The sequence below is a fragment of the Neovison vison genome, chromosome 10 (assembly GCF_020171115.1).
Source record: "Neovison vison isolate M4711 chromosome 10, ASM_NN_V1, whole genome shotgun sequence".
NCBI lineage: Eukaryota > Metazoa > Chordata > Mammalia > Carnivora > Mustelidae > Neogale > Neogale vison.
The window spans coordinates 19,007,639-19,028,113 of NC_058100.1; positions in this window are offsets into that span (position 1 = coordinate 19,007,639).

Genomic DNA, 20,475 nt, shown 5'->3' on the forward strand with positions numbered 1-20,475 from the left:
ATTTTAAATCTGATTTCAAATATGAATAATTAATGTGGTAAGTAACATGACTGAATTGGAGCTATCCCTCCACTCATTTAATTTTTATACTACATCAGAGATTTAAAGGAAACAATTTCACCGCGGTATTTGGTTTGGATGCTTTTTGCACACATTCCCTCTCTCGCCGCCTGCCATTTCCCAAAGCATGTACTACATAATAGGTCATTTTATACTTTCTCTATTATCTTTGTTCATTAGGACCTTTTACTCAGATGTTAATCTTCATTACAGAAAACATATAACTTACTGTTAAATTGTTTCCACTAAGCAAAGTGCCTCACAAATGGTCAATTTTTAATGATTTTTTTTCATTTTATGAAACATTGATAAGGAGTTTATACTTCATCTAGTTGGAATTTTATACTAACAAAACTAACTTACTTGATTTCATGTCCTTCTGTATTTTCTGTTTCCAAGATAAACTAACAAATGCTTGCATTGTTATGGGAAAAAAAAAAAGATTTAAACTAGTCCTCCTAATTCATATCTGTCTGTGCTTTTAGGATTCAAAGCACATATTATAATCAAATTCTTTACTGTACATCTTAAGGAACATACAATTAGAGAAGAATGGAAGTTCTTATCATTTTTTAATAATCAACCAAATTGCCTTTCTTAAATTAAACTTTATCTTGATAGAATTATAGGTTCACATCCAATTGTAAGAAATAATATGGAGAAATCCCACATATCCATTAATATCACTCAGAATTATAGTACAGTATCAATATCACAATAAAGATATTGACCTTGAGGATATAGGACATTTCCATCACAAAATGATCCTTCATGTTCCTCTTTCATAAACCTGCCCATTTTCCCATATTCTATTTTCCTTTGACCGCCAATAATCTGTTCTCCATTTCTGTAATTTTGTCATTTCAAGGAAGTTATATGAATGGAATTATCCAAACGTAATCTTTGAGGATTGACTTTTTCACTGAGCATAATTCTCCAGAGAGTCCTCTAAATTGCTGCACGTGTCAATAGCCTGTTCCTTTTTACTGGCTGGGTAGTACTCCCTTGCAGAGACAGGCCACCACAGTCTGCAAAATCATTCACCCATTGAAGAACATCTCAGTGTTTCTAGTTTTTGATTATTACAACCTGATTTAAACATCTACACACAGGTTTTTGTGTGAACATAATCTTTTATTCCTCTGGGACAAAAGTCCAGTAGTGTAGGTACATTTTTTAAAGAGGAATAAAAATGTATAAAATCTTTCTAGGCATACTTTTACATTGTTGTTCTCTGGAAATAGGAAGCTAACTTTGTTGTCACTGGTATTACCCATCCTTTTATCGATGTTTAATATATTTCAAAGATTTGTCACTCATAATTTAATAGAATAAATCATCTGTGTGTTCCCCCCCAAAAAGAGAATATAATTTACTATTATATCTGAATTTAAATGAGATAATTTTCTTCATTTGATGAAATAATACTGTACTTAACACCAGAAACTTGGTTCAGTGCAACATCATTTCTCAGTATACCTAGCAATTGATAGATTTTAACTTCCATCTAAAGACAGTCAGTTAACGGTCATTTTAGACAGAATATTAATATTTTATCTTATGATCTACTTTTATCCTAGACAAAAATTTATACATAATATGGAATCGTAAGCGTAATTTTTAGCATTTTCTTCTAAAGGAGCAAAAATATTACATATGCGGTCTTTGTTTTTCTGCACACAATTATGTGGACACATTGATACATCTTTCAAAATAAATAAACATATTTCAGATCAGACATGGTAGACTGAGAAAGACTTAGGAATGTTGTTAATATGTGGTAAAAATGAAGCGAAAGGACAGAGAAAACAGCTGTGGAGGGGCACAACTTAGTTGTGAAACTGACATCTGACTTTGCTTCAGGCAATTTTGTATATAAACAGCATTGGCATTTCCAAGTCAGTTTATAGGATAACATGGAATAGGCAAAGCAAGATAACACAGACATATGTATGTTATGTATAATAAAGGAAACAAGCCAGCACACTGTGATAGTAAAGAAGAGGTATTTATTGCAGCCTAAAACGTCAGAAATCAGAGTTGCCGAAGAAGGCTCTTAGAACTGGAGCTGAGGGGCGCCTGGGTGGCTTAGTGGGTTAAAGCCTCTGCCTTCTGCTCAGGTCATGATCCCAGGGTCCTGGGATCGAGCCCCGCATCTGGCTCCTTGCTCAGCAGGGAGTCTGCTTCCCACTGCTGTCTCTCTGCCTGCCTCTCTGCTTACTTGTGATCTCTGTCTGTCAAATAAATAAATAAAATCTTTAAAAAAAGAGAGAGAGAGAGAGAGAGGGAGATTAAAAGGGCTCCAGAAATAGGAAACAGAAACACACTGAGGCAAGGAAAAGCGTGTGTGTGTTCAAAACCTCTGTAGCTGATAACACTGAAGGAACAATGTGATACAGAGGTGAGATATCATGGTAGGGAAGTAGAAGAGGGCTCGGTGTATGTTGAAAATGAACTTGAGCTATCTCCAAAAAGGACTTTAAGAAGAATGATGACAAATGCAGATAGATTTTAAAAAAGATTTTATTTACTTATTTATTTGACAGAGAGAGAGTGAGAGCATAAGCAGATGGAGTAGCAAGCAGAGAGAGAGCCAGAAGCAGGCTCCCCACTGAGCAGGGAACCCAACGCCGGGCTGGATCCCAGAACCCTGGGATCACGGCCTGAGCTGAAAGCAGATGTTCAACTGGCTGAGGCAGCCGGCAACCCTAAATGCAGATTGATTCTGTGCATGTTACTTGGGTCTAAGTATGGCAGTCACACAGGGGGGTAAGCAAAACCAAAGATCAGGGGTCCCATAAGTGTTGACCATAATGATCAAATTAAAAAATCTACAAAAATACTATGAGCCAAGCATATAAGCTGTGACAGAGTGACATTTGGAGTAAGAAAAAAAAAAAAAAAAGTGATGGTTTGAAGGAACATTTAAAAGATGGATTCAGCCAGACTTGATGCTAGGAGGGAAAAACAATTAGGTCCTTTTGGACTTGAGTTAATGGCTTGATTGGGTACCAGATAGTGACGTTCTGAATTCAAGAATCCAACACAACTGATTTAAGGGAGGAAGCAGACCTGATCACTCAAGGCTGAAGCTGTTTTCCTACTCCTGATGCTTTTAAGCCCTCAACAAAATAATGCCTTGGGGGACATTACTGTTGTAAAACTCTTCAGAAGTTGCCTGCATTGCAATGTCCCACTCATTATATTCAAGAGGCTATTTTTAACTGAATGTTAAAAATAAAGTACCTAGGCACCCTCTACATCAAGTATTTTCGAATATACAAAATGTATGCTAGATCAGTGGTATAATTTAAACTAGGTTTTCCAAATTCTCCTAAAAATATTCTTGAAAGGCTATACCTGACACTTAGGTAACTATCGACTGTGTGTACCACCTAAAATATAGTTAATTTAACTATTTTATATAAGCAGTACTTATGTCACAGAAGTCTAGTCCACTAATATCTCTCAATAAAAGGTGTTAATATACCAAAATTAAATGCTTTATTGTGATAAAGCATGTCTAGCTGAAACCAGGAGGAATGCTCATTAAAGGAAATCACAATAATATAATCACATTAGGAACTAGAAAAGGCAAAAGACCTAATAAGAAAATTAAGATTAATTCAACATATAATAACTGAATAGATATATATGACTATTATCTAAATCTTTAAATGTAGCACATTCACGATTAGGAAGGAAATACTTTGTAAATACTTTTGTTTTGAAATATAATTTTGTATTTCTTAGAATCTATAATAAAATCACCAAGGAAAATTCCAAACATACAAAACAAACCTAAATTTTATTTAGAAGACTATTATAAGAAACATCAAATTAGATCTTTGTAATATGTGTAGATTTTGACACATTCAAGATGATCTACAGTGAAAACATCACTGCAATGCCATCATTTTTCCATGAGACTTTGTCATTATTGCACACAAACTAAGAGGCACACATTTTCAGTAAATCAGATAGCACTTTGATGTATTATGTGATACATACATGATATGTACATATATTTTATATCTGCATACACAGAAACACAAGTATTTATTGTACTTTGGACATACAAGTTTTTATTTTTATAAAACAGTAGAATAAAAATAAAAGGTAAAAAAATCATAGTAAAGGATGAGTAAAAGAGTGTATCCATTCAAATTTTACTAATTCCTAAGTGTTAGTTATTTGAAAATATTAATTTATCTCATATTTCAGCCTATGTCAACAGCAAGTGTTTTGACATAAAATGTAAACATGGGGGCACCTGGGTGGCTCAGTCGGTTAAGCATCTGCTTTTGGCTCAGGTTATGATCCCAGGGTCCTGGGTTCTGGGATGGAATCTGGGATCCAGCCACACTGCATTGATCTCTCTGCTTAGTGGGGAAACAGCTCTCCCTCTCCCTCTGCCTGCCTCTTCCCCTGCGCGCCCGCTCTCTCTCTCTCTCTGTCAAATAAATAAATAAAATCTTTTTAAAAAATTTAAAAATGTAAACGTAAGCTCTTAGACAAAACAGTTGTGTTTACCTGTAAATGGAAACACTTTAACTGATTGAATAATTTTGTTATTGCCAATATAGCTGATTTCTAATGTTAGAACTAGAGATTGGGTCGTGGCTGAAAGTTCTTTCCTTTGATTAGTAGCTTCATTTTACTTGCATCCTGATAAGAGCAAGTTAATACAGATTATGAGGATCATAGTACATTGATTTTAAAAAGTTAAATGATTTAAGATGATTATTTTATTAAAAAACATAAAATTCAATAAATATATGCATTAAATATACTCAATGTTATTGAAAATAATGTCTGTCTTTGCTATTGGATTTTACCTTACTGGATGTGTTTCTAACGTGTATGTGACTCATGTTTGTTTTTGAAAATCATACATGACAGCATCACTCTTAGGACTTTAAATAAAAGGAAAATATGTATGTACTAGAGGGATTTATTTGCATTTATAAAGCGTTCAATATTATTCTCTTTACATAAGTGCTTTGCTTGATGGCTCCAGCTTTCAGAAGCATGTTTTATCTGAAGTTTCTTCTGGTTGTAGATCTTGTCATCTAAATCTTTATCTTTGAGAGTATTAAGAAAGTCCTCTGAACAACAAGAAATAAAGCTACTTTTTACTCAGATTAAATACTGGCTTTAAGTTTGCTTTTCACAGTAAGATTTTGGACCTTGGTGAAATTAGTTGAAGTGAATCGGTTACTGAATTGCTGTTTTCCTTAGGTAATCACTCCCCATATGCTGTAGTAAGTTATATTGTGGGGCTAAAACCCTTCAGCTATATTTTTTATATCTTAATAATCCCCAGCCTTCTTTCCCCTAACAAATCTTTCTCTAAATACCTGCTTGTGATTTCACAGACATCAATTGTGGTACATTAAGCAGATAGTCCAAAGTAAAAAATAGTAAGACCTAAATTTAATGATAATAAAACTGACTGAAAATACTGGTGAGTTTCTAATTTGTCACAAATGACTTTTAATGAACTTCTATCTATGAGTGGTATGAAACTACTAATTGTTTTTGAGAAGAAATATCCTTTTGCTCCTGTAATTGATTTGCTTGACACAGCTCCTAGTAAATACATTGTCTTTAAATGAGTAATTTCATTTATTTTTCTCCTCTAAAAGTAAAGTTAAAAAGGCACAACATGGCATTTTATAATTTGAAATGAAGGCAAAGGCATAGGGTGAGGTTATGCAAGGGAATGTTAGTAAACACAAAGCTTTATTGTAATGTTAAGTACACCTCTTCATCAGTGCAGCCATGAAGAGCATCTCAAGGGAGGTGACATTATCCTGAGTTCCTTGCAGGACATTCACAATGGGACAAGGTCTGGCTGTAAGCCCTGAGTATAACACTAATGGCAAGCATGTAGACTGCTGTGCCGACTGGAGATAGGCTAATGAAATGTTTCAGCACTGAAGCCTAACCACATCCATCTGGAAGAACTATTCATTAGGCACCAGGGAAACACTGGAGAAGAGCCACAGGAGTTCATATATTCATCAGAATATAATCATGTATTATAAAGTGAAAATCTAAGTGCACTACTTGAAGTTTTTCCCTTTGGGAGGCTTTCCTAGAAAAGGACTGTAGCACTATGGCTGTCCATTTTCAGGTATTGTCTTCATATCATGTAGAACCATCTCTAATAACAAGAGAACCATCTCTATGAAGCCTTTCTAACTCCTCCCCTATCAGCTGATAGGGAACTTTTCATGCAGCATAGGTACAGGCTGGGAGAGAGAAAACAGTATGGAAGGAGCGGGGACCATGGGCACTGGAGTGGGGACATGGTGCCTTCAGGGCCTGCCGAGGCTTTATCATATATCTACCACTTCCATTTCATGGTGGAAAGTTGCTATGCACAGTCACTTAATGGTTTGGTGTATCAGATAACACCTAGTTCATATGCACAGCCCAGATCACTCGGTGGCCCATGGCTTAAGTGTTTGATCTCTATTGAGGCCCAATAGCAGACGAAGAACTATTTCTCAAAAAGATGGTAGTAATATGTGGAGGATAGCAGTTCTTTGAACTCAAATCATATGGGTCTACACTGTTATTCACCTATAGGGACTTATTTAAGGCTCCAAACAGCATCCTTGTCTGTCATTTACATTCTAGGCACCACTGTGTCTGCTGAATCATATGGCCCAATTTGTGGAGTAGCTTACACAGCAGTGTGGACCTATTGCAGATCCTTCTCTTTTTATGAACCCTGTTTAAAGCTAGCAGCTTGTCTCTTCATTTGATAAATGGGTTGAGACAATACTTAAATGAGAAATATGTACCTCCAAAGACCAAGGAGGCCCTCTAAGCACTGGGCCTCATTTCTGGTTATAGGATGAGTCAGATGGAAAAACTTCTAGGCACACCAGAATCAACTAGCTAATGTCATAGGTCTGCAAAGGTCAGACTGTTCTGTTGCTTTAGCTTTTGCATTTGAGTGCCGGCACTTGGTCCTACCACTCAGGCATCTAAGTATTGCCACTGCATTGAGGGTTAGTAATTCGATGACTGAAGATCCCACGTGTCTTCTGGACTAAAGAGAGGAATAATCACAAAGCTACTCAAGGATGCCAGGCTCCTCTTGTAAATTTAATTCTGATAGTATTGGTGAAAAGTATGCTCTGGACCCTCATAGTATACATGAGTATGTACAAATATACCCTAATATTTCAATCTCCCTGAGCCTTTGGATCTCTTCCACTACATCAAACAGAGATAGGTATGACATTTGTAACTCATTCACTCTGGGCCACCTTTTAATCCATGTTTCAGCAAACCAAAAATAAACAAATGCTAAATCTCTGTTTAGTGAGCCTGTATTATCAAGTTTGGCCTGTCTAACTTTATATTCCTTATGCCATTATCCCACAGCCTTATTATCCATTCCTACACACATTCCTTTGATTTTTGTGTCTATACAAATATATATATGTATATAAAATGTTACACACACACACACACACACACACACATACATATAATACTAAAAAACAACAACTCAAGTGGTTCTTTTGAAATGTAACACGCCTACAAATGTCACATACTGTACTCCAGGTTTAGGAGTCTGCTGGGATTTGGTTCTAGTTATAGTTCTAGAGGCAAAGAGGAATGATGGGGCTGGTTTCTTAGGAGAATCAATACTGTCTAGCCTGGCAACTGCCTCAGGAAAAATCATTAAAGTTTTTTAGGCATAAAAAAATTCATAATCCCCTCAAAATTGGAAAGGAAGATACTATTGGAGAGGACCATACTACCAGGGGTAAGAGGGCCACTTCTTGAGATAGGGAGGGAAATTTTGCTATAGATGGGAAAGCTGCTTCCACTGGGGATTAAGAGAACTCTTCCACTGAAAAAGAAGACGCATCAGAATTTAGAGTCTCAATGTCTCAGTTTCATTATGGTTTTCCACACATTACTATTTCAATATACAGGACCCTATTCTTAGGCTTGTTTGTTCATTTCCTCCCAAATGGCCTGCAGCTACTTGATACCCCTTTAATTGATTTTTTATATTAATTAGCATAAGTTATCTTCTATTCCAGACAACTAAGATATCTATATCATGTATATCTATGTCAGTTGCCATGTTCATAATATTCTAAGGTGTTCTATAGGTAGCAATGTTACAAATTCCATTGCATAAATAGAACATAACTTCTTAAGAGTGAATTACTTTTCCTTCTCTAATTAAGAGGTAATATGTCTCTGAAATATTGACTTAAACTTAATCATCAACAATTTATTTTTTTTTGGCATTTCTAAATAAAATTAGACTTCAAATAAAGCTCTAAAAGTTACAACCATGCATGCCTTGCAGTACTCAATTTTCTCCAAATGTTCAATAGTCTGTAAGTTGCCATAAAATTCCAAATATGTGATGGGGAAGGATTTGTATATTGAAAACACCTGCTAAGGATAATTAAGAACTTTGGTAAAATATGTGAATATTCATGATTTTTAAAAATATCAATACAAATGGTCCAGATGCTACCTTATAATAATTTACTTTGACCATATTGTGGGTTAGATTATGTGGGAAGACAAATCTTGTGTTTAAATTAAACGTGCAAAATAATAAAAAAAAATTACAGGTATTGATGGTTACAAAGTTTTAACCATATGTCTTAGAAAAGAAACTATCTCTCATGCCAAACTCTGAAATACCACCCATCCCTTTGTTCAAAAATCACTTAATGAAACATAACTATGTGCCAAACAATAGTCATTAGAATGCAACGATAAATGAAAGAGTTAAAATCTCTCATGGAGCTTATATTCTAGTAGGATAAGAAAGACAATACAAACAAATTATAGAACAGATAAGAGTGGTGATAATGTATATGTAGAATAAATAGTCTATCAAATGATGAAGAACAGATGTCAGGAAACTTATTTCTGTAAAGATGAAATTTAAGGAAAGCGATGAATGAAATCAGAAAGCCATATGGAGATCTGGGAAAAGATATTAAATAGAGAATATAAGATATCTAAAGGCCCCGAATCAAGGCGAAAAAAGTGTGTAAGGAAATGCGTATCAGTATGGCTAGAATATAATGAATAGTGAATAGTAAGAATGATAGAAAATGAGAATAGTCAAATAAGAATTCATATGCCTAAGACGTTGTGAGCCATTGTCAAGACCTAGACTTTATTTCGATTACTGGGCAAGTCATTGATTGATTTTATGACTTATGTTTTGAAAGTACACATCATTAGTAACTAGATTTCTAGTTCTCTAAAATTTTCCAATAAAGACGACAAGGAAGCCCTTTATCTTCCCTGCATAATTACTAATTTCTTACTTTTCCATAAGTCCAGTTAGAAATATATGAGAGTTTCTTCCTGTTTCAGTTTTGGTAGTTTATATGTCTCTATGAATGGATCCATTTCTTTCAGACTCCCTAATTTGTTGGTATATAGTTGCCCATGATATGTTCTTATAATCGTTTGCATTTCTTCAGTCTTGGTTGTGGTCCCCCCATTTCTTTCTTTCTTTCTTTTTTTTTTTAAGATTTTATTTATTTATTTGACAGACAGACATCACAAGTAGGCAGAGAGGTAGGCAGAGAGAGAGAGGAGGAAGCAGGTTCCCTGCTGAACAGAAAGCCTGATGCAGTGCTGGATCCCAGGACCCTGGGATCAAGACCTGAGCTGAAGGCAGAGGCTTTAACCTGCTGAGCCACCCAGGCGCCCCATCCCCCATTTCATTCATGATTTTATTTATTTGGGTCCTTTTTGATAAGTCTGGCCAGGGGGTTATCAACTTATTAATTCTTTCAAGGAACCAGCTCCTAGTTACATTGATCTGTTCTACTGTTCTTTTGGTTTCTATTTCATTGATTTTCACTCTAATCTTTGTTATATCTCTTTCCCCTGCTGGGTTTAGGCTTTATTTGTTTTTCTTTCTCCAGCTCATTTAGTTGTAAAGTTAGGTTGTGTATTTGAGACCTTTCGTTGTTTCTTGAGAAAGGCTTCTATTGCTATTTGCTTCTCTCTTAGAACAGCCTTTGCTGCATCCCAAAGATTTTGAACAGTTCTGTTTTCATTTTCATATGTGCCCATGATTTTTTAAATTCTTCTTTAATTTCCTGGTTGACCCATTCATTCTTTAGCCTCCATATATTTGAGTTCTTTCCGAATATCCACTTGTGATTGAATCCTAGTTTTAAAGCACTGTGGTCTAAAAATAAGCAGGGAAAGATCCTAATCTTTTGGAACTGGTTGCGACCCAATTTGTGATCCATGATGTGATCTCTTTTGGAGAATGTTCCATGTGCACTTGAGAAGAACATGTATTCTGTTGCTTTAGGATGGAATGTTCTGAATGTATCTGTGAGGTCCATCTGGTCCAGCATGTCATTCATTCCTTGTTGATCTTCTGCTTAGATTATCTGTCCATTGCAGTGAGAGAGGTGTTAAAATTCCCTACTAAACCTGAGAAGATCCATAACCAGCAAAGAAATTGTGGCAGTAATAAAAAAATCTCCCAACAAAGAAGAGCCCAGGGCCAGATAGCATCCCGGAAGAATTCAACCAAACATTTAAAGAAGAGTTAATATCTACTCCTCTGAAGCTATTTCAAAAAATAAAAATGGAAGGAAAACTTCCAAATTCTTTCTGTGAGGCCAGCATTATCTTGATTTCAAAACCAAACACCCCACTAAAAAGGAGAGTTATAGAACAATATTCCTGATGAACATGGATGCAGAAATTCTCACCAAGATACTAGCCAATAGGATCTAACAGTACGTTAAAAGGATTATTCACCACAAACAAGTAGAATTTATTCCTGGATTTCAAAGGTGGTTTAACATTGATAAATCAATCAATGTGATACACCACATAAATAAGATAAAGGGCAAGAACCATATGATACGTTTACAAATTACAATATCCTTTCTTCATTAAAACTCCTCACAGTGTAGGGATAGAGGAAACATGCCTCAATATCATAATAGACATATACAAAAAACCCACAGAGAGTATCATTCTCAATGGGGGAAAACTAAACACTTTTCCTCTAAGATCAGGAACATGGCAAGGATGTCCACTATCACAACTATTGTTCAGCATAGCACAAGAAGTCCTAGCCTCAGCAATCAGACAACAAAAAGAAATAAAAGGCATCTGAATCACCAAAGAAAAAGTTAAACTTTTACTCTTTGCAGGTGACATGATAATCCATTTGGAAAACTCAAAAGACTTCACCCCAAAGCTGTTAGAACTCATACAGAAATTCAGGAAGGTGCCAGAATATAAAAATCAATGCATAGAAATCAGTTGCATTTCTATACACCAATAATGAGACAGAAGAAAGAGAAATTAAGGAGTCCATCCCATTTACAACTGCACTAAAAACCATAAGATACCTAGGAATAAACCTAACCAAAAAGGCAAAGGATCAGCACTCTGAAAACCACAGAATATTCATTAAAGAAATCGAGGAAGAATACTCATGAAAGAAATGAAAAAACATCCCATTCTCATGGATTGGAAGAACAGATATTGTTAAAATCTCTATGCTACTTAGAGCAATCTACAAGTTCATGCAATCCCTTTCAAAATGCCATCAACTTTTTTCCAGAGAGCTTCCACAAATAATCCTAAAATTTATATGGAATGAGAAAAGACCCAGAATAGCCAAAGGAATGTTGAAAAAAGAAAACCCAAACTGGTGACATCACAATTCTAGACTTCAAAATTATGATAAAGCTGTACTCATCAAGACGGTATGGTACTGGCACAAAAACAGACATATAGATCAACGGAACAGAATAGAGAACCCAGAAATGAACTCTCAGCTCTGTGGTCAACAAACCTTCAACAAAGCTGAAAAGAATATTCAATGGGGAAAAAAACCTCTTCAACAAACGGTGTTGGGAAAATTGGACAGCCAAATGCAGAAAAATGAAAATGGACCATTTCCTTATGACATACACAAGAAGGGACTCAAATGGATGAAAGACTTAAATATTAGCAGGAATCCATCAAAATCCTAGAGGAGAACACAAGCAGCAAGGTCTGTGACGTTGGCCACAGCAATTTCTTGCTAAACGTGTCTCCAAAGATAAGGGAAACAAAGACAAAAATGAACTTTTGGGAATGCATCAAGATAAAAAGCTTTTGCACAATAAAGGAAACAGTTGACAAAACCAACAGACAACAGACAGAATGGGAGAAGATATTTGCAAACGTCTTATCAGATAAAGGGCTAATATCCAAAATCTGTAAAGAATTTATCAAACTCAACATCCAAAGAATACATAATCCAATCAAGAAATGGACAGAAGTCATGAACAGATATTTCTCCAAAGAAGACATCCAAATGGCCAACAGACACATGAAAAAATGCTCAACATCACTCAGGATCAGGGAAATACAAATCAAAACCACAATGAGATACCACCTCACACCCAGCCAAAATGGCTAAAATTAACAAGTCAGAAAATAACAGATGTTGGTGAGGATGCAGAGGAAGGGGAATCCTCCTAGTCTGTGGCTACACAGAGTGCAGCCACTCTGGAAAACAATACGGAGGTTCTTAAGATAGTTGAAAATAGAGCTACCCTAAGACCCATGAATTGCACTACTGGTTATTTACCCTAAAAATCAAATGTAGTGATCTGAAGGGGCATCTGTACCCCAATGTCTATAGCAGCAATGTCCACAATAGCCAAATGAGGGAAAGAGTGCAGATGTCCCTTGACTGATGAATGGATAAAGAATATTGTGTGTGTGTGTGTGTGTACTCCATAAATGGAATATTACACAGTCATCAAAAATAAAATCTTTCCATTTGCAAAACTGCAGATGGAAATAAAGGGTATATGCTAAGCAAATACAGTTAGAGAAAGACAACTGTCTTATGATTTCAGTAATAAGGAGAATTTAAGAAACAAAACAGAGGATCATAGGGGAAGAGTAGAAAAAAATAAAATAAGATGAAGCCAGAGACAAATCATTAGAGACTCTTATAGGAAAACAAACTGTTATAGGAAAAAAACTGAGGGTTGCTGGAAGGGAGCAGAGTGGAGGAATGGTATAACTGGGTGATGAACATTAAGGAGGACATGTAATGTAATGAGCACTAATTATTATATAAGACTGATGAATCATAGACCTATATCTCTGAAACCAATAATACATTGTACATTAATAATTTTTTCTGGAAGGTACACTACCAAAAACAATTAATTAATTAAAAAAGAAATATATGAGAGTTTCGGTTGTCTCACATCCTCTGAAATATTTACCATGTCATTATTTTCAATTTTAGTAATGCCTTTGAGAGGGTACTAGGTTTTCATTCATATTTCCCTGATGACTAATGGGACTAAGCAAATTTTTGTGTGTATATTGGCTATTTGTGTATATTCATTGTGACATACCTGTCCAAGATTTTTGCCATTCTTCTTCATATTATTCTTACTACTATTATTGTTACCTTATTGATTAGTAAAAGTTAATTATATATTATAGATTCATATCTGTCATATCTACATTGAGCTATATCCATGTCATCTATCTTATCAGATAAACACACAGATATATGAGAGTTTCATTAAATTTCAATTTATATTTTTTAAGTTTAATATTTTACATATCCTCATAAATACTTTGCTATTTTAAATTTGCAGAAATATTTTATATTATCTTTTTTCTGTGAAACTTAAAAATAGGGAGTTCTTTTATTTTCTCAAGATTGTTTGGCTTTTCTAGGTTCCTTACTGTATTATGTAGATATTTGAATGAATTTATTACTATTTGCCAAAATTTGGGGAAATTAACTAGATTTGCATTGACTCATTAGATTGATTTAGGTAGTATTGACATCTTAACAATTTTATTCTTCCGTTTCATGAAGTTGACATATCTACTTCATTTAGTTGGATCTTATTTTAATTTCTCTCAGCAAAGTTTTCTAGCTTTCTGTGAAGAGCTCTTGAAAGTATTTTTGTTAAATTTAATACTCTTTTTGGTGCTTCTCTAAGTATAATTGTTGGTTCCTTTTTAACTAAAAGTCTATAACTTAATTGAAGCTCTAGAGCTATAGACAACCACTTCCACCTCATTGGTAAGACTATGTCATGAATAACTACCTGGAGAAACAGAAAAACTACAGCATGTTCTTTGTTGTTGTTTTGTTTTGTTTTTCCCAGAACATGCTCAGTCTGAATCAAATTGTGATTCTTACCATAAAGGATATGAGAGTAACGTGTACTAGTTAGATGATTTTCATGGTGTGCTATACCATCTCTCAATGTCACCTTCAATTCCTATTTCCTTCTCAAGGCCACTCCATTGGAATTAATTTTCCACCATTTTTCAACTCCTATGACACTATTATAACACCAACATTTTTTTTAAGATTTATTTATTTATTTGAGAGAGAGAGCAGTGGGGGAGGAGGGCAGAGGGAGAGGGAGAGAGAGAAAATCTCAGATTCTCAGCTGAGCCTGACACGTGCCTCTATCCCATAACCTTGAGATCATGACCTGAGCAAAAATCAAGAGTTGGACACTTAACCTACTGAACCACCCAGGCATCCCACAACACTAAAATTTTTTGCAGAAATGCTTTACTAGTTCTCTTTAAAAGAAAGTCATGTAATTGTAATAAATATTTTAATTCATTCAATATCTACAATCTAGTTGTTTATCATCTGATAAGTATTTATAGATACAAATTGAATTCACTTATTATATCTGTTCACTTATTATATCTGTTAATATTAGTACCTCTATATTATAATTATTTTGATCATATGGGTCAAGTAAATAATTTATTTCTCATTAACTTGCATCAGAGCTATCAGATCCTGGCCATGATCTTATGTTCAAGTACTTTTTGTCATATATTTTAATTTACAAGTGGATTTTCTAACCAAATCATAACACATTGACTCTGGTCTCAGCCATGTGACTTGTTTTGGCTGACAGGATACGAATAAATTTAATTCAAGAAGAGTCTTTAAAAAACAAACAAATAAATAAAACCCAAAACATCAGACTTTCTTCCCTTGTTCATCTTCCTTTTCTGTGAGAACATCCTCGTTTAGCCTACTGGGGAAATATGAGAAACATTAGCAGAGCTAAATTTCCCCAGATGAGGCCATTGTATACCAGCCAAACTCTAACCAACTTTCTAGTTTATCACAGATGCATAAGCAAACCCAGATAAGATTAATGAAACCTGCCTTAGATCATCAGAACAGTAGTTGTCTTAAACCATTTGCTTTTGGAATATCCTATCATCCAGCATTAATGGTGTGAGAGGTAACTGATACAATTAGAGGCAAATAATCCACGGGGGCTCGCTCTGGTTTGTGGATTACACTTTGAGTAGCACTGCCCCAAACAATCCAAATATGTTATTTTCCCTTGTCTGTCCCAAAATCATGTCTTCTACATTTTTTCTCTTTTCCTTCATAGCATTAATTTAAATTTCTGATAGTCTATATAATTAATTATTCTATTAGCTTTTATTTCTAACTCCCCTTATTCAAGTCTCTATGTAAATTTCATAAGGCAAAATCTTCATTATGCTTATAAAGGTACCCCAAGCACCTAAAAAAGAGCCCAGCACACACACAGAAAAAAATGCACAATAGGTATTTGTTGAATTAATGAATATTTTTTTAAAACAAATACATAAAGAATGTAGAATGGGTAAATAACATTCAAGCAGTTAGACTGTACAAAATATTTAGCTGTCAAGAGGATTTTATGACAAAGCATTAATGGATAAACTAGCAATTTATAATACCTTGATATATCTGTAAAGTGAATATTCTGTGGCAAAGACAGATAACAAGGTGAGGAGAAATTCTACAACAAATAATCTTGGTTTTTTTTACTAAGATTACACCTAATCTCTTAACAAAATTTTGAGGGCAAACATGAAAAAAATTAAGTCAAATATACCTAAGATTCTGTGTGTGTGTGCTTGTGTGTGTGTGTGTACAACAATATTAATGATTTTAAAATTTTGCTTAAAAATTGCCAAATCATCCTTTCAAAATGGGAAAAATAACAACAGAATATAGGAATGAACTACTATTTTGTGCGAATTAGGTATATTAAATGTAAAAATGTACATTGATAACAGGAAACAAATACTTATCTTTGTTTAAGGAAATCATGAGATTCTGAGCTAGCACAAGTTAACACTGAGAAGGAGTCATGACATCTTTAATACAAAATATATGTACTGTGTGATATAGAAATTTTTATTAGCTTTTACAGAATTTTTTTTATAGCTAGTGACGGCTATTTGGACATTTTCCTGAGTTTTTATAGCTTGAATTGGGAGCAATTCACATAAACCAATGTTAATAAACATCAGAAAGCTCCACAGCAGCCTTGTAGTTTTTCTAGATAAATTCTCAGTTTCAAAAATAAGATTAAGAAAAAACAATTTAACTGTATTCAAAATTTTTATTTATTTAAAAACTTTATAAATGTATAATTTCTGCTATTTTATTTTTTTGGTTGGTGAAACCAAAATTTAAAACAAAGAAAATTTTAAAAAGTGAAAAAAGACTTTATTTGCAACATGATTCAAATACATTATCTATGAAAATAAAATTAATAAAACAAAATTAATGACACATAATGAAATTATATTACTTTAAATAAATACACATATATGTAAGATAGACATAGAAATAGATATAATGGGATGTATACATCAAAAGACAGAAGATGATGGATAGGTAGATAGATAATAAATGGAATATAATAGTAAAACAGACATGAATGGCTTATCATTACTCATGACTCAGATATCTTAAAAATCATAATTCTAAAACAACTTTAAACAATAAATTTAAAAGCTTAAATGATATGAATAACTTTCTATACAATGTCAAAATTACTCAAGAACAATAACAAATGGATAAAGCAATAATTACTTTCAAATTGAATTTCAAATTAGATTCAACTTTCACTATGCCTGCTCCAAATAATCCAAGCCCAGAGAGTTTTATCATCAACTGTTAATAAAGCCATCAAAATATTTCAATATTATGCAGGTTAAGAGGCAGAAAAATAGAAAAAGTTGATTGATTTTTTTTTACAAAGAAAATGAGACCAAAAAAAAAAAAGAAAATGAAACCATTATTCACAACCCCCCCAAAAATTAATATAATGCTCACTTACAAATATAGATAAAAATATCTCAAATAATCTATGTGGAGTTGAATTTAGCAGTGTGTATATGTACATATACAGAAAGGGAATCAAGTAATTCAAGGATGGCTTGTAACATATTAATAGAAAATAAAAAAGAATAATATGACTGATTCAATATATGTCAATAATATTTAATTAAATTGAATTTTCAATCATAAAAATAAATGTCACTTGGCAGTATAGTGAATCTATCAAAGCATACCTAAAACACATTAATATTCCCACTGAAGTCAGGAAAAAGACCAAAAAAGTTCCCTAGAATTGTTCTGATTAAATGTTATACTACGAGATTGTAGTTAATCCATTCAGACAAAATGAATGCATAGTTGAATAAGTGGTATATGAACCAAAGGAGTCAAAATTGTCCTTTTTGAGAATATATTTTTTAACATAAAAACTTAAGTGAATACATAGAGTTTAGTAATTAATAAGATAAAATTTTATTGTTACATGGTTAAAGATCAACCTAAAATAATTAATGGTGTTACACAATTTTAACAACAAAGATTATTCACAGTGGCAAAAGAATCATGAAATCCCTAATATTCAGATTGGGTAATGACTATTCACAGTTTACACCAACTTTATCATGGAGGACATGAGTCATCAGCCATTTTGGTTGTTGCACATGAATACATCTTGGAGAAAAACAGGCAGTAAAAGTTTGGAGTGGTGATAGTATATTTAACAGGTTCACCATAGAAGCCCATTTCTTTCTTTCTTTCTTTTTAAAGATTTTATTTATTTATTTGACAGAGAGAGAGATGGAACACAAGTGGGAGGAGTAGGAGAGGGAGAAGCAGACTTCCCCCTGAGCAGAGAGCCAGATGCAGGCCTCACTCCCAGGACCCTGGGATCATGACCTGAGCCTAAGGCAGATGCTTAAGGACTAAGCCACCCATGGACCCCCAGAAGCTCATTTCAACACTCTAGAAGCAGTCAAAAAAATTTTTTAGGCTAGCCATATACTAATTCCTACCATCTGAATGTCAGCATGGGCCAAAAATAATTATTGAGTATTTGTTCAGTGGTAAGTGATATTCTAAAGTAATTAATATTTATTACTTTATTTAATCATTACAACAACATTATGAGTAGACACACTTACTATTTCTACTTTATAAATGAGCAACCTATTGTTCAATAATGTTAAATTTTTCAAGGTGAAACATAAGGGAAAGAAATTAGGATTTGGACACAAACTTTCTAAATAGAGCCATAGGTAAATAGAGTCTTTACTTTTATCATCTCATTATAAAGCTAAAATTAAATTTAAATGTGAATAAAAATTCTGTGAAGAAAATTACAGTACTTTATCTGAATATATTTTTAATTAATAAAATGTGATCATTATTATGGAATGTCATCCTTCATCTTTTAAGAATTTTAGTCAAATGTATAATACAAATTCAAACTTAATGGAAACTCATACAACTTTTAAAAGCCACATGAAAGAATAAAAGAGAAAAATAGCCCAGATATCTTAAGAGATGGAGGAAAAGATGGTAGATCCATCAAAGAATACTGAAAGAATGAAGCATTCAAGTCCAGTAATACTAACAGAGACCCATACTTCAACCATTGGAAATAAATACACTAAAACAGAATTACACACATATGGACACTTAAACTTTTCCAAGCAGCATTATGAATCAGCAGGTGAGTTTGGACTACTCATTAAATCATTAAGTTGTGCTGAAACAACTAGTCATCCATATACAAGTAAATACATAAATTAGCTCCATACTTCACATCAAACCTGATTATTGTACGTATGGTGAAGAATTAAAAAGGAAAACTAAATTAGAAGAAAATGTGTACAAATATATTTCAATTACAAAACAGGCAAGGATTTCTTAGGCATATCATAAATAACCCAAAAAACATAATATATATGAAAATATATTTGTAATAAAAATTAAATTATTCTGCATAATAAAAGATGCCACAAACAAAATTACAAGACAAGACAATTTCAGAGCAGCTGTTTGAGATGCTTACTACCAAAAAAATATTACTCAGAATATGGAAGCTCCTTTAAAAATTAAAAAAAAAAGGGGCACCTGGGTGGCTCAGTGGGTTAAGCCACAGCCTTCGGCTTGGGTCATCATCTCGGGGTCCTGGATTGAGCCTGGAGTTGGGCTCTCTGCTCAACAGGGAGCCTGCTTCCCCCTGCCTCACTGCCTACTTGTGATCTCTCTCTCTCTGTCAAATAAATAAATAAAATTTTAAAAAATTAGAAAAAAAATAAAATGGACCAAAACATATAGCTGATTTAGAGGTATTTCTTGGAAGAAAAAGTGTAATGTAAATAAAATGATAACATTATGGTCTACTTCACCAAAAATCAGAGAAAGGTAAATTAAAAAAGCAACAAATTGCCATTTAACATGTTATATAAGCAAATTAAAATCTGATCATAAAAGGAAGATAAGAAACAGAAGGATCTTATACTGCTGTAAGCTGGTACAACCATTTTCAACAACAATCTGAGAAAGACTAAAAGTGTTTAAGGGAGAAAAAGCAAGTACAGGGAAGAAAAAAAAATGATATATACACCCTTACACTATTTCTACAGTATTGAAAAATATGTAACAAAGTACTATACATTGGGTGGATGCAGAAATATGTATTAAACTTAAGAAAACATACACAGGGGGCACCTGGGTGGCTCAGTGGGTTAAAGCCTCTGCCTTCAGCTCAGGTCATGGTCCCCGGGTCCTGGGATCGAGCCTCACATCGGGCTTTCCGCTCAGCGGGGAGCCTGCTTCTCCCTCTCCCTCTGCCTGCCTCTCTGCCTACTTGTGATCTCTGTCTGTTAAATAAATAAATAAAATATTAAAAAAAAAAAAAAGAAAACATACACAGAAGGATAAGCACGAAATTAATGGTGGTATTTTGCACTGAAGCAGGATGGAGGTAAATGCCTTTGGGCAGGGCTATCTATCTGTCAGGCTCCAACACCACTTATAACACATGACATGAAGATGGAAGTCAACAGAAGAGAGTAAATTTGTTATCTTGATCTATATACATAGGTTCATGTTAAATATTTAAATACATTTTTAAAGTAGCTATTAGTTTATTGATTCAACAAAAATTATTGAGCCCCCAAATTGTCCCAGTTGTGTTTTAGGTTTTGGGGACATAGGAATAAACAAAGCAGCCAAACACGCTTGCCACATTGTGC